The sequence below is a fragment of the Kogia breviceps genome, chromosome 16 (assembly GCF_026419965.1).
Source record: "Kogia breviceps isolate mKogBre1 chromosome 16, mKogBre1 haplotype 1, whole genome shotgun sequence".
NCBI lineage: Eukaryota > Metazoa > Chordata > Mammalia > Artiodactyla > Physeteridae > Kogia > Kogia breviceps.
The window spans coordinates 6,338,653-6,351,469 of record NC_081325.1 but is presented as its reverse complement, the minus strand read 5'-3'; the positions used below and the strand labels follow the sequence as shown (position 1 = coordinate 6,351,469).

Sequence of the window (12,817 nt, the reverse complement as noted above, 5' to 3'; positions counted from 1 at the left end):
CCTTCTCTGCACGTTCACACGGTACCGAGTTCGCAGGCGTAGCTTGAACGCCGCCCCCTCTTGCCTCCACTCCCCACTTCCAAGAGACTGGTCCTCCTTGCGATGAACCTCAGCAGGCCTTTATACTGGACTTTATTCTGGCTCTGACCACCTACTTACTGTCATAGTCCTAAGTACCGTCTTTGATTGCCACCTTGCCCTTCTGAATACCACTGATGCCCCGGGTCTGTAGCTCCCACAGTCTGCACAGTAAGCATCCTATTGCTTTAGGGCCCCTAAACCTCAGTCCTGCAAAACCGAAATGTTTTCCCAAGCCTCCGCCCACGTCCACTCTTTCGGTCCAGACTCTCGTGACAGCAGAGTTACTTTCCTAAACCCCAACCGGATCATCACTGACCGTACCCCTGCCCTGTGTGCAGGTCTGCAGCGGTTCCGCGTCGTCTGCGCAGCGGCTCAGCACCGCGTGGAAGGCCCCTCACGACCTGGTCCCACCCCCCGGCCTCTCTTCTAAACTACCACCCACCCCCTGCCCTCCTGGGTCTCCGTGGCTGGCTTGGCTCAAGTGACATCACCTCCTTGAGAAATCGTTATCAACCTCTCAGGGCAAACACCTTTCTCCTCCTAAGAGGTTTCATTACATTGCGTTTTTACGGTCACGATGTGTGCTAGGACAACTGGTCAGGTAGATGCTTGAACACCACTGTTGCAAACAGTTTTTAAAACTAGACATTAAATATCAGACCCTGCGCCTCCTGAAGAACCCAAGGTATTCCAGAGAGGGAAGCTAGGCCTCCCGTGCTTTTCTGTTCCAGGGTCACATCCAGGACACGTGACCACCAGCTGTCACATCTCCTTAGGTCTTCCCTGGCTGTGAGGCCACTTTCTCAGACTTTCCTCGTTGGTGAGGCTCTTGACAGCGTTGAAGAGGACGGACGGGGACACTGCGGGACGCGCGCTCTCGGCGTTTGTCTGCTGCTCCTCACGATGAGAGCGGGATTATGGGTTTGGGGGAGGAAGGGCGCCATTTTCCTCTCGTCGTGTTGAGGGTACGTACTGTCCACAGGGTTTATGACTATTGATGCCGCCCCTGACCACCTGGCCCAAGTGTGTCCGGCTTCTCCACAGTGAAGTACTCTTCCGTCTAACCCTCCCGCTCCACCCAAAAGCTCTGTCCCCTCCGCCCTGTCGACTCCGGCCACCCCTGCAGTCTAACGTGACCACCAGTATCGTGGTGCCTCCTCGTGGCCTTCTCCAATTAGTCATTATTACGATTGTTCCCGGCAGTCAGGGTTTGTCTAGATTTAGTTTCTGAACTACGCGAAATACAGAATAGCTGACACCAGCACAGTCTGTAGTAGTTCCTACTACGGTAACATCCCACGAGGAACGTGCAGAGAAGAGTTACTGACCCCCCCGTGTTCACTGCAGCATGTTCACAATAGCCAAGATCCGGAAATAACCTACATGTCCCTCGGTGGATGGAGACGTGGTGTGTGTAAACCATGGAGTACTGTTTAGCCGTAAGAAATCAATCCTGCCACACGGGACAACACGGGCGGACCCGGAGGGGATCATGCTAAATTAGATAAGTCAGAGAGAAGGACAAATACCAAACCATCTCATAGTGGAAGCTTCAAACAGATTGCTGGCTTGCCAGAGGTGCGGGGGGTGGGATAGGTGAAGGGGATCAAAAGGTACCAACTTCCAGTTACAAAATGAGTCATGAGGATGTAAAGTACAGCCTGGGGCCTGTAGTTGGTACTGCACTGCGTATTTGAAAGTTGCTGAGGAGTAGACCCTAAAAGTTCTCATCACAAGTAAAAAACGTTCTAACTGTATGGTGACGCTGTTAGCAAGACTTACTGTGGTCATTCTGCAATGTATGCAAATATCAAATCTCGGACACCTGAAGCTAATGTTGTAAGTCAATTATACCTTTAAAAAAACGTGTGGGAAACAGGCCAGGGTGGGATTAAGGGCAACTTATTGACCTAAACGACCTGGGAGCTGGTGCTGCAGCCCAGACGTCGGGGGAGGTTTCCTAAAAGCGTGGGGTGCAGCGCCGTCCTCACCATCCTGCTGCCAGGTTCCAAACTGTCGGGAGTCACTTAAGCAGTTTTTCATTTTGCAGAGGGGAAAAAAGGGAGTTGCGGAGATCACCGTCAGCAACTTATGCAGAGCAAACACAGCTTGTTAAGCCCAGAGATAGCTCCCATAGGAAGAGGTGGGAGGCGGATCTGGGGGGGTTCGTGTTCTCAGGACACTGCGCCACGTGAGCTGGGTTTCAGACAGCGCAGCCCTCCCTCCCTCCCTCACGGCTGTTGCACTTTTCTCCCTACAAGACCAGGGCGTCTCGATTCTATCGCTACAACTTCCTGATTTCCAGTCTTTTGCGTATTAAAGTGGGCTGCTGCTTCATTGCTCAAATACTTGAGACTTCAGTCAGATAAGTGGATGGTTAAAGTTAAACGTGAAGTTAACCAACCTGGATAGCTCCTAGGGTTACCTCACCCGTTCATCATGCCTGAAGGTCTCGCCGGACCGTAGAGTAAAAACCCCACTCGTTGATAGTTCTTTTTGCTTTTGGCTACACCACGGGGCATGTGGGATCTTGGTTCCCCAGCCAGGGATTGAACCCCTGCTCCCTGCAGTGGAAGTGCCGAGTCCTAACCACTGCACCGCCAGGGAAGTCCCTCCCCATTCGTTCAGATTTAACTGACTTGCAGTATTAAAGCTAAGAGCTGAAGTAAGATATTCTTAAAGTGCCAAGTGGGGCTTCCCTGGTGGCGCAGTGGTTGGGAGTCCGCCTGCCGATGCAGGGGACACGGGTTCGTGCCCTGGTCCGGGAAGATCCCACGTGCCGCGGAGCGGCTCAGCCCGTGAGCCATGGCCGCTGAGCCTGCGCGTCCGGAGCCTGTGCTCCGCAACGGGAGAGGCCACAACAGTGAGAGGCCCGCATACCGCAAAAAAAAAAAAAAAAAAAAAAAAAAAAAGTGCCAAGTAAAGTCAAGGTATGAAATAAACGGAGGGAGGGGGGTTTAGGCTGCATGCCGATGTATACTGTTTAAGTTGCCTTTAAATACCCAAGCACGTTCAAGTGATTGACATGTTTCTTTACCATGTGGTCGTTTAAACAAAAACTTACCCAGCACCTACTGTGTGCACAAGACACAGATGGGCTCTGGATCACTGCTTTTATAACACCCGACTTCGTATGTCATAACCCAGACTCCCCTGCGTTTGTCCACACTTGGGGATACATGAACCAGTGTAGATTCCAGCGGCCTGGTGACCTGCTGCCCAGTTAGGGGCTGGGAATTCACAAAGGGAGTCTTTTCTCTTCAGTCTCTCTGCCTGCTGAAGGGGAGGTTTCAACTCCTCGGGGTCCTAATTAGAAAGCTCTTTTGCCAGTTTAGTGTAAATCTAAGCCAACGGGTTTCTGTGGCAACACGGAAAGCTCTCTAGAAGCGATACACCGACGCCCCGCGCCCGCTGTCTGTAAAGTGCCAAGTAAGAGACGCGGACTCTCCACCAGCAAAGGAGCAGGCGACCAGCCCGTGGGGACCCTGCGGCCACCTGCCCGCGGCCCAGAACAGACGTCCCACTCGGGAGGGCCGCTGCAGCCCCCGCGCCGCCTGCAAACACAGAGACTCCTACCGGCTCTGTTCACTTGCTCACCTGCAAGTCATGCTCTGAGGACGGGCTCTTTATGAACTTCTACCGCTTCACACCTGCTTCCTCGAGAAGTTTCTGTTTAAGGGTGAATCCAACTACCACCCTTCCTTGGACCGCCCGCAGACCTACCACTAATTCTAGAGAGATCTGGAAAGATCTACAGCTTAGACTCCGATGGAAGAGAAGTGACAATTATCCAACGTGGACGTTGTGGGGGTCAAGGTAGCTGTTAAAAAAAGTTTTCCTTTAATTTGCGTAGATTCTATGAAAAAGTCCTCTGTCGCCCACGACTCAGAACCTATCTGTGCAATGTAAGAGTATCTGAGGTCATGCGACGTGTTGAGTCGCACAGCCCTGCCTCTCCCAGGTGGTCTGTGCAGGTACACGCCCTCCCCGGGCCTGGGCTGGCCTCCTGCTCCTGGGGCCCCCGCCTGCCGACAGTGGTGGGTGCTCAGGACAGCAAAGCTTGTCCTGCGGATAACAAGTAAACGCCTGAGGAAAAGGAGTTCTTGTCTCACCTTGTTACGGAAGGAACCAGGTCCATTTGCCCGCCGCGTCAGGAGCCACAACGCGTGGGACGCCGAGGCCTGCAGCAGAGACGGTTCACTCGCAAGCCAGCCAAGCGCAGAAACCGCGGCACAAGCCGCAGACCCGCTCGCGGGAAGGCGAGGGGCGGGGCTACCTAAGGGATGCGGGACGAGCACGCAGGCGCCGCGGGCGCGGGGGGCGGGGCAAGGGGATTGGGAGAAGGTGCGTCGTGGCGGTTCTGCGCAGGCGTAACTAGACGGCGGGCCTCGGCGCTCCAGGCCCGAGGCCCGCGGCCCGAGCTCAGGGCGGGGCTTTGGGACCTCTCGCTTCCGACAGCCTCGGAGCCTGTACCCCTCACGCACGCCCTCCCGGAGGGTCGGTGGTCCTATCCAGCCCTACAGGCTCCACGTGAATTAGCCACAGCTGACTCCAAGATCCTAGAAAACATCTTGTTTAGGCTCCGTGCCGCATGGAGGACACGCCGTCCCTTTGTAACAATTGAAACGACCCTGATTGGTGAGGGCAGGTTACAGGTGAAACGCATCTAACTAACGGTTACCGGCGGTTTCACTCTCATCCGTAGCCGTTCCAAAGGCTGTGATGTCCTGGTCAACCACGTCCCCACACCCTATATACTAAAGTCTTTCCGCCTCACCGACCCCAAATCATAGAACCTTAGAATTGGAAGGTCCTCATCCATGTTCCTGGTATGGGAACCACTTCTATAAAATGGTCATCTAACTCCTGCTTGAATGCTCCCGTGACAGGGACGTCACTACTTCATTTCTAAGTGTGAGTGATTGCTTTTTCAGTAGAGTTTGTCCCTGTCCCTCTTCACAGCTACAGTGTGGAAATTTAGGCAGCGGGAGCGGGAGTCTCTTCATTTGTTACTTTTAATATAATGACTTAGGCAGGTACAACAGGCAAAACGCTTACTTATTCGTCTTCACCCAGAAAATTCTGAGCATCTACTGCATGCCAGGTATTTACTCAGAATGCAACAGTTACCAAGACGAAGCTACCTCCTGAGCTTACATTCTACACAGGGGAATAATGAACAAATGAAGAAATAACATAATTTTAGATGGCGATAAATGCTATGAAGAAAATAAAGCCAGGTGCATGGCGACCATGTGATGCGGTGAATGGGGTGGGAGAGACGGTCAGGGAAGGCCTCTCTAAGGAGGCACAGGAGGCAGGACACGGGGTCGCTGCTGCAGGTCAGATTGTGTGTAGGTGTCGACTGTTTACCAGCTACCAGAAGCTTCCATCCCATTCACTGGTGATCTCACTCTAGGACGACGGTGCCAATATGGTGGGCTCCAGGCTCGTGGCACGCTCGCTGGACCCCTACCCCTTTTCTCAGGCTCTGGAACAGGAGTGCCGAGAGAGGCTGGTACCCACACGACACTAATCTAGAGGGAGGCCAGATGCTCCGCACGGGGGATGGAACCAGAGAGGCCTGGATCTGCTGTGGCCACTGACCTAGAAGTGGCTAGAAGACCAGGGGCCTAGAAGACCAGGGGCAGTCCCTTTAACCTCGGACCTCAACCTCTCGCCTGTAAAAGGAGAGTACTGCTTACCTCGCTAGACGGCTGCCAGCTCTAGCCATGGTGCGTGTACGGTGGCTGACACATTGTGCAAAGAGGTGCCGGCTGCAGCTACACGCAGACACCAAGAGATGCTGGCTCCGCAACTCGCCCCTGGGGATTATCAAGAAATGGCGCTTCAAGTGAGTTGTCTACTTGAGAGGTTCCTCTGAACTCAAGCTCTTGCTGACGCTCAGCACTGCGCACGTTCCCTAAACCCAATGCGCTAATCGGCAGATTCTCTCTCTCACACCTTCGTCTCAGAGCTGCGTCTCCTTCCCCAGACTTCCCGCGGCCCGGCTCTCTGCTCACGGCGGTCCCTCCGGGAGCGCCCAGACCAGCCTCTCAAGCCCTGCTGACCCTTGCAGCCCAGCCGCAGGGCCAGCTGCAGCCGGCCTCCCAGCGCCGCTCGCCCTACTTCCGACTCCCCCACGGCGGCCCCGTCTGCCCCTCGGCTGGGCTGGCCGCAGGCTGCTCCTCGGGCTGAGCCCCCAGTGGCCGTGACCTCCTTCAGGTCTGGGCATCAGCCACCACACCTGACACTGCCTGGCTCAGCGGTCTCTAGTCAACGGTGTCGGAAGCTGAGGATGAGATTGTGAAATGGTCTCTGGATGACGTCCTCGGTGATTCTTTTTTTTTTTTTTAAACATCTTTATTGCAGTATAACTGCTTTACAATGGTGTGTTAGCTTCTTCTTTATAACAAAGTAAATCAGTTATACCTGTACACATGTTCCCATATCTCTTCCCTCTTGCGTCTCCCTCCCTCCCACCCTCCCTATCCCACCGCTCTAGGGGGTCACAGAGAGCTGAGCTGACGTCCCTGGGCCATGCGGCCGCTTCCCACTAGCTGTCCGCCCTGCGTTTGGTAGCGTGTATATGTCCCTGCCGCTGTCTCAGGCTCCGTGGCAGGGTGGGGGAGTGGATGGGGGCCGCTGAGAGCTGCTCTTGCGAGATGTTTGGCAGACACGCAAGCATTCGTGGCCGAAAGGACAACGTCTGGGATCCTCCAGCAAACAAAGAGGGACAAATGGGAACAAGGGAACAGAAGGGAGTAAAGGGATGTTCGAAATTTTCCACAATAAAAATAGCACAAGAGCGGAAACCAACCAACAGAACAGTTTGGAGGTGAGAAAAAAAAGCTGTCGTTGGCCAGACCCCTGTGGTTTGAAATCAGTACAATGAACCCGTACGAGGAACACAAGAGTGTGATTAATTTATTTTTGCTTACCTATTTGGGCATCATTTCTAGGCAAATTCGCTAGTTTTTGTCTTCCCACATGTTCAAGGGCAACCGACCAATGACTAACATCATAACGCCACACATCTGTCCACAACATTCCATACAATCAATAGCTTTACTCTCACACTTTGTGCGTTCACTACAAATTTTCCTTTTGATTCTCATAATAACCTTAGGAGGTCTGTTCAGTATAGATTATTCCCACTTGATAAGTGAAGAAAACTGAGGTTAAGTGGCTTACTTATCTGCACAAAAGTGGCAAATGGAAAAATACGCATCAGAATCCAGAAGCCCCACTGGCCCTGCCCACCACCTGCTACAGACTCTACCTCAGTGCATTGTATTAGCATCTTGAAACTAGGAGGAAGAATTGCTCTCCACGCCTTTACACCCGCCCTCCCCAGGAGGAGTGCTTCGGGGTGGTCACCATTCATTCAACACACGCGAGGATGAGGAGGACAGCCTTGCACTGTGGGACGTTCACAGGGTAACGAGCCAGGTCAGAAGAAACGTTAAAACATTATCGTATTCTGCCGGACCTCGGAGAGGCCAGGAGGTAAAAGCTCTACCCAGTAGGAACGCTGCAAGGTCGCAAACTATGCTAAATCTATGTTCTGATTTACGCTTACCCTTGACTCTGAAAAAGATTGGCGTTCTTGGTTCATAGTGTCAAACCAGCTGAGTTCCGCCCACCCCCTGTATCTGAGCTCTTTGCTTTCAAACTTTTCGATGTTAATTTCTAAACAGGAGAACGCCCTTGGGGGCCTCTTCTCCACTCCTGCTCCTGGTACTGATGTTACAGGTCTTGGCAAAAAGCCTCGAGTGCACTTCAGAACTCCGAGATGCACGCGTTAAGAACTTGACACTGAAATCCAGTAAGAGATCTGGTGAACTGCAGAAACGCAGCATCGCAACCTGCAAACCATTTTCCGCTGAGCACCCGCTGGGGGTGAGGGTCTCCTCCCACCTCCCGGGCTGCACGGTGGCAAACTGCCCCCTCCTACCCATCCAGCCATGGTGACAGCCAAGGCCAGGCTGGAGGACCTGGTCAATCGCCCCCCAGCTCGAACACCGCTGCTGGTTCCTCAGGCCACCGGGTAAAGTCCAGCTTCCCCAGCCTGACTTAGGTTACCGGCGGCCCACCCCCCGGGGGCCCCGAGCCGCTCGTGGGGCTTGACGCCCGGCCCACCCCGGCTCCGCCCGGGACTCGTCCCTGCCCTCCCGCGTTTGCCCTGCTGGCGCCTCTGCCTCTCTCCACCCTGGGGCGCAGCCGGTTCGGGGCCCAGTGACCCTCCCGACCGCGCGGGGCGGGGCGGACGATTCGCGGGCCTGGGCGCCCAGGGCACGCGCGTCACCCCATCCGGAGGGAGGGCTGAGTGGGCGCGGGGGCCCCGCCTCGTTATCTCTGCGGCCCCCTTGCTGCGCAGCTCGCCTGGAGGGTGTGTTTGTAAATCGCACTTCAGTTTTGAACGAAAGCCGACGTCCCTCCCGCACGCGGCTTCTTCCCACCTCCAGGCCCCCAGGGGAGTCGTGGTGGCGAGGCGGCTGCTGCGGGCACTTCCCTGCCTTCTTGGTGTCCTTCCTCCTTCGGGGAAGGGGAGGGGGAGCTCTGTCCTCACGGATTCGCGACCAACGGATGACAGCCCTGCCCAGACACCTGCGACCCAGGGGCAGCCCGGACGCAGGAAGCCGTGGAGGGACCCGCAGCCGGGCGGCCGCTCCCGCAGAGACGCTCTGGCGCCCTCTGGTGGCCGCGCGGAGCGCCCGCCCTCCCGCCCGCGCGCGCCCCGGGCCCGAGCCCCGCCCCGCGGAAGGGGTGCGAGGGCGGCTGCAGCCCCGGGGGCAGGCTCTCTGGGGCTACAGAAATCTCACATTTCGGACGACAGCGCCATAGCCCCCTCCCATGCGGTATGAAGAGCTCATGTCTTTGAAGTAAAATAGAAAAGCAAGGTGGGCAAACACTGCCGACCTTCCCCGTGGGCGTTTCTCCATCACGAGTAACTAAGATGGCAATTTGCCTTGTTCCCCGCATGCGAGTTCCCTGCATCTATGGTTTGGGCTCTTTGAATGTCAGTGTCATTGAGGTTTTCATAATTATGTACCTTCAAAAGATGTTCAATGTAATTCTGATCATACTCCTCTAAAAATGCCTCAGATTAAAAGCTTTTGCTGGCTCTTTAGACCGTGGGCCTGCAATTATAGAAAATGAACTGCATTTTAGCTTTCCATTGAAATTAATAACAGCGGTTCCCCAGTTGACTCTGTGAATAGTTAATGGAACAAACAGGGTACTTCAGTACAATGTGGGCTGGGAAGCCATTTGAGCGAGATTCTGGGTTTCAAATGGGAAAATAATTCATGCAATGCAAACCTTTCTCATATATGCTCTGTGCAGCCGGTGTTTCTCCAAAATAAAGACTCAACTATTTAACAAGTGATTAACCATGTCTCCGTCTGAGTGCTACTCTGACGGACGACGCAGGTAAATCACCTTGCACGTGGTCATCTGACAGTGAGGAAACTCAAGTTCACTGGGGTTGAATTCTCTACAGGCCCCAAGATGGAAAGGAACAGACATAAAAGTGGAATTCAGTCTACTGACCCAGAGCAAAGGGAACCCTGCAAGTAAGTATTATCTTTCCCATTTGACAGATGTAGAATTAAGTCAAATAACTTGACCTTGTACCTCCGTGGCCTGCCAGCCAAGTGGCCCGACCCCTTAAGAGACACCGGAATGGAACTTACAGGTTGGTGATGAGGGTGTCTCCACCCTTTCCCCCATCAGCTGTCACTCCCACCCCTGTCCCCAAGCCCCTGGGTCTGTCTCCCAGCTGCGAGGGGGGGCCTTAGGAACACTATGAGGGTCTCACTTTCGACTTCTCCACCAAATCCAAATTGCTCACTTTTCGGGGGGATTTTATCTTTATAGGGTCTGGGCATAAGGAAGAAATTTCAGAATTAGGTTAGACAAGGCACTGGTGGTTAAAAGAAAGCTAAGAGGAATAAAGAGTAAAAGGATGTAAGTAATGTTGAGACAGAGGCGTAAGAGGAGAAAACTCTCCCCTCCTCTCCTCAAGAAGCTCAGTCATATGAGCCACCTTCCTTGTGTCTTTTCACATGCATTCACCCCAAATTTCACTCGCCCATGTGACACTAGGAAGAGGGTGAGTGACACAGAAACGGTACACGTAGAACACAGTAGAAGATTCTGGAGGAATTAGTGAGAGGGGGTTATGAATTTCCCCAAGGTCTGACTGTAGTGGGCATTTGGTACAGTGCCGATGCTTTAATAAGAATAGCCCTCCTTACAGATGGCCAACAGATACATGAAAATATGCCCAAGATCCCTAATCATTAGGAAAATCCAAATCCAAATCACAAAGCGACAGTACCTCCCACCTATCAGAATGGCTAATACCCAAAAGACAAGAAATCAGTGTTGGTGAAGATGTGGAGAAAAGGAACCCTTGTGAACTGCTGATGGGACTGTAAATTGGTGCAACCAATTAAGTGCCCAGTAATGGATGAATTGGATAAAGACATTGTGGCAGCCACAGGGACACACAGCCCACCCATTGAGGACAACCTGCAGTTCGGGCAAAGCACGCTGGTAAGTGGAAGCTGATGCAAGTCACGGACAGGTCCTCATAGCCCACGCCACCTCCTCCAGGAAGCCCTCCACCTCTTCCCTCCAAGTACAAGTTATCGCTCCCTCCTCTGTAACTGCATGAAACTCTTAAGACATACCTGTGGGACTTCCCTGGTGGCACAGTGGTTAAGAATCCGCCTGCCAGTGCAGGGGACATGGGTTCGAGCCCTGGTCTGGGAAGGTCCCACATGCCACGGAACAACTAAGCCCATGTGCCACAACTAGGGAGGCTGCGCTCTAGAGCTGCAAGCCACAACTACTGAGCCCATGTGCCACAGCTACTGAGCCCGCATGCTGCAACTACTGAAGCTCACGACCCTAAAGCCCATGCTCCACAACAAGAGAAGCCACCGCAGTGAGAAGCCCGCGCACCGCAACGAAGAGTAGCCCCCACTCGCCACAAATAGAGAAAGCCTGCGCACAGCAACGAAGACCCAACGCAGCCAAAAATAAATAAATAAATAAATACATTTATTTAAAAAAAAAAAAAAAAAGACAGACCTGCAGCTAATGCAGCAAACACTGATCCGGCCCCTGCTGTGCTCCAGGGCCTGCTGGGGGTCTCATGGGGGACAGGACGGAAACTGTCACCCTGGAGCTGATGGGGGCACAGGATGCAGCCCAGGGTTCTAAGTCAGTAAGTAGGACTCAGCAGATGGTGGGAGACATTCCAGACCAAGTGTGAAAAAGCCCCCTGAGAGGAGAGCTCGGTAGGTTCCCGGAACCAAAGAGTTTCCGGATGAGAGTCGCATGAGGAATGGAGGGACGTGGCCAAGCTGCCCGAGACCAAAGGGGACCAGGACCAGAGAAGGGAGCTTGACCCCAGGGCCAAGAGAAAGCCCCGAGGGGTAAGCAAAGGTCACGGCATCACCTGCCTGTGTTCCAAAAAGATCATCTCTGGCTGCTGGATATTTCCCTAGTGAAGCAGTGTCCTCTCCACCCTACGAGCCTCCTGAGTGCAGAGCTCCGTCCCTGCTCCCCTGGCATCCCCGGGGCTCTCACCATTCTTAGGGAAGGCTTGTTGGGAGGCTGAACAGCATTTTCACGTGCATCCACCCACCCTGCCCTCCAGACACACTAAGATCAGCCGTCTTTTCTACATTCTTGGCATCAGTTCCAGCTGAGAAGACATGTGGATATTCCATAGTCTCCCAAAGCCTTCCAAAGATTGCATTTTCCTCTAGAAACACTAGAGTTTAAAAAAAAAGCCCCGTCATCAGGAATTTTGGCAACATGCTTGCTCTGTCTCTTGCTTGTTTTTTATAACCTATCTTTAAATTTGAAAAAAAAATGGTAACATTTAATAGATACGAAATAATGCATATGATAACATGAGACAAAAATAATAAATAACACCATGAACCTACCTGACCTGAAAACCAGAATGTCACCAAGGTCACTAAAAGCACTTGAGTGTGTCCCTCCCTGAACCCATCCCCCTCTCTCATCCTCAACCCTGGAGTAACCACCATCCTACAGTTTTCTAATATGAAGTTTAATTTTGCTTGATTTTGAACGTCATCAAATATTATACCATATGTTGTCTCATCTGAGACTTTTTTGATTCAACATTGTTTCTAAAGTTCATCCTTATTTTTGCATATTGTTGACAGTCATGCATTTTCGCTGCTGTATAATATTCCACTGGGTGGTTTACGTATCCATTCTCCTATCGATGGACATTTCGGTTGTTTCTAGTTTTTGTCTATTATGAGTAACGCTGCTGTGAACACCCTTTCAGTTGCCTCTTGGTGTCCAAGCACAAAAGCAAGAGTGACGCTAGGCCATGTACTCAGAAAAGGAACTGCTGGGCGTCCAGCTTACTCACTGAGTGGCTGTACCATTTTACGTTCCCACCAGCAGTTTGTAAGAGGACTTCTGAGACGAGATGGCACTGTAGCCTTAATTGACAGTTGTCTGCTTATTAAGATGAGATTGTAAGATGTGGTACATATACACAATGGAATATTACTCAACCATAAAAAGGAACGAAATTGGGTCATTTGTAGACATGTGGATGGACCTAGAGATTGTCATACACAGTGAAGTAAGTCAGAAGGAGAAAAACAAATATCATATATTATTGCATATATGTGGAATCTAGAAAAATGGTACAGATGAACCAGTTTGCAAG

At 52.5% G+C, this 12,817-nt stretch overlaps 1 long non-coding RNA gene across 1 annotated transcript in view; it reads right to left on the bottom strand.

The window, feature by feature from the left end:
• Window positions 1–12,817, bottom strand: part of LOC136792811 (uncharacterized) — a 104,672-nt gene that overhangs the window by 52,084 nt on the left and 39,771 nt on the right. The gene's annotated exons all lie outside the window — the stretch shown is intronic.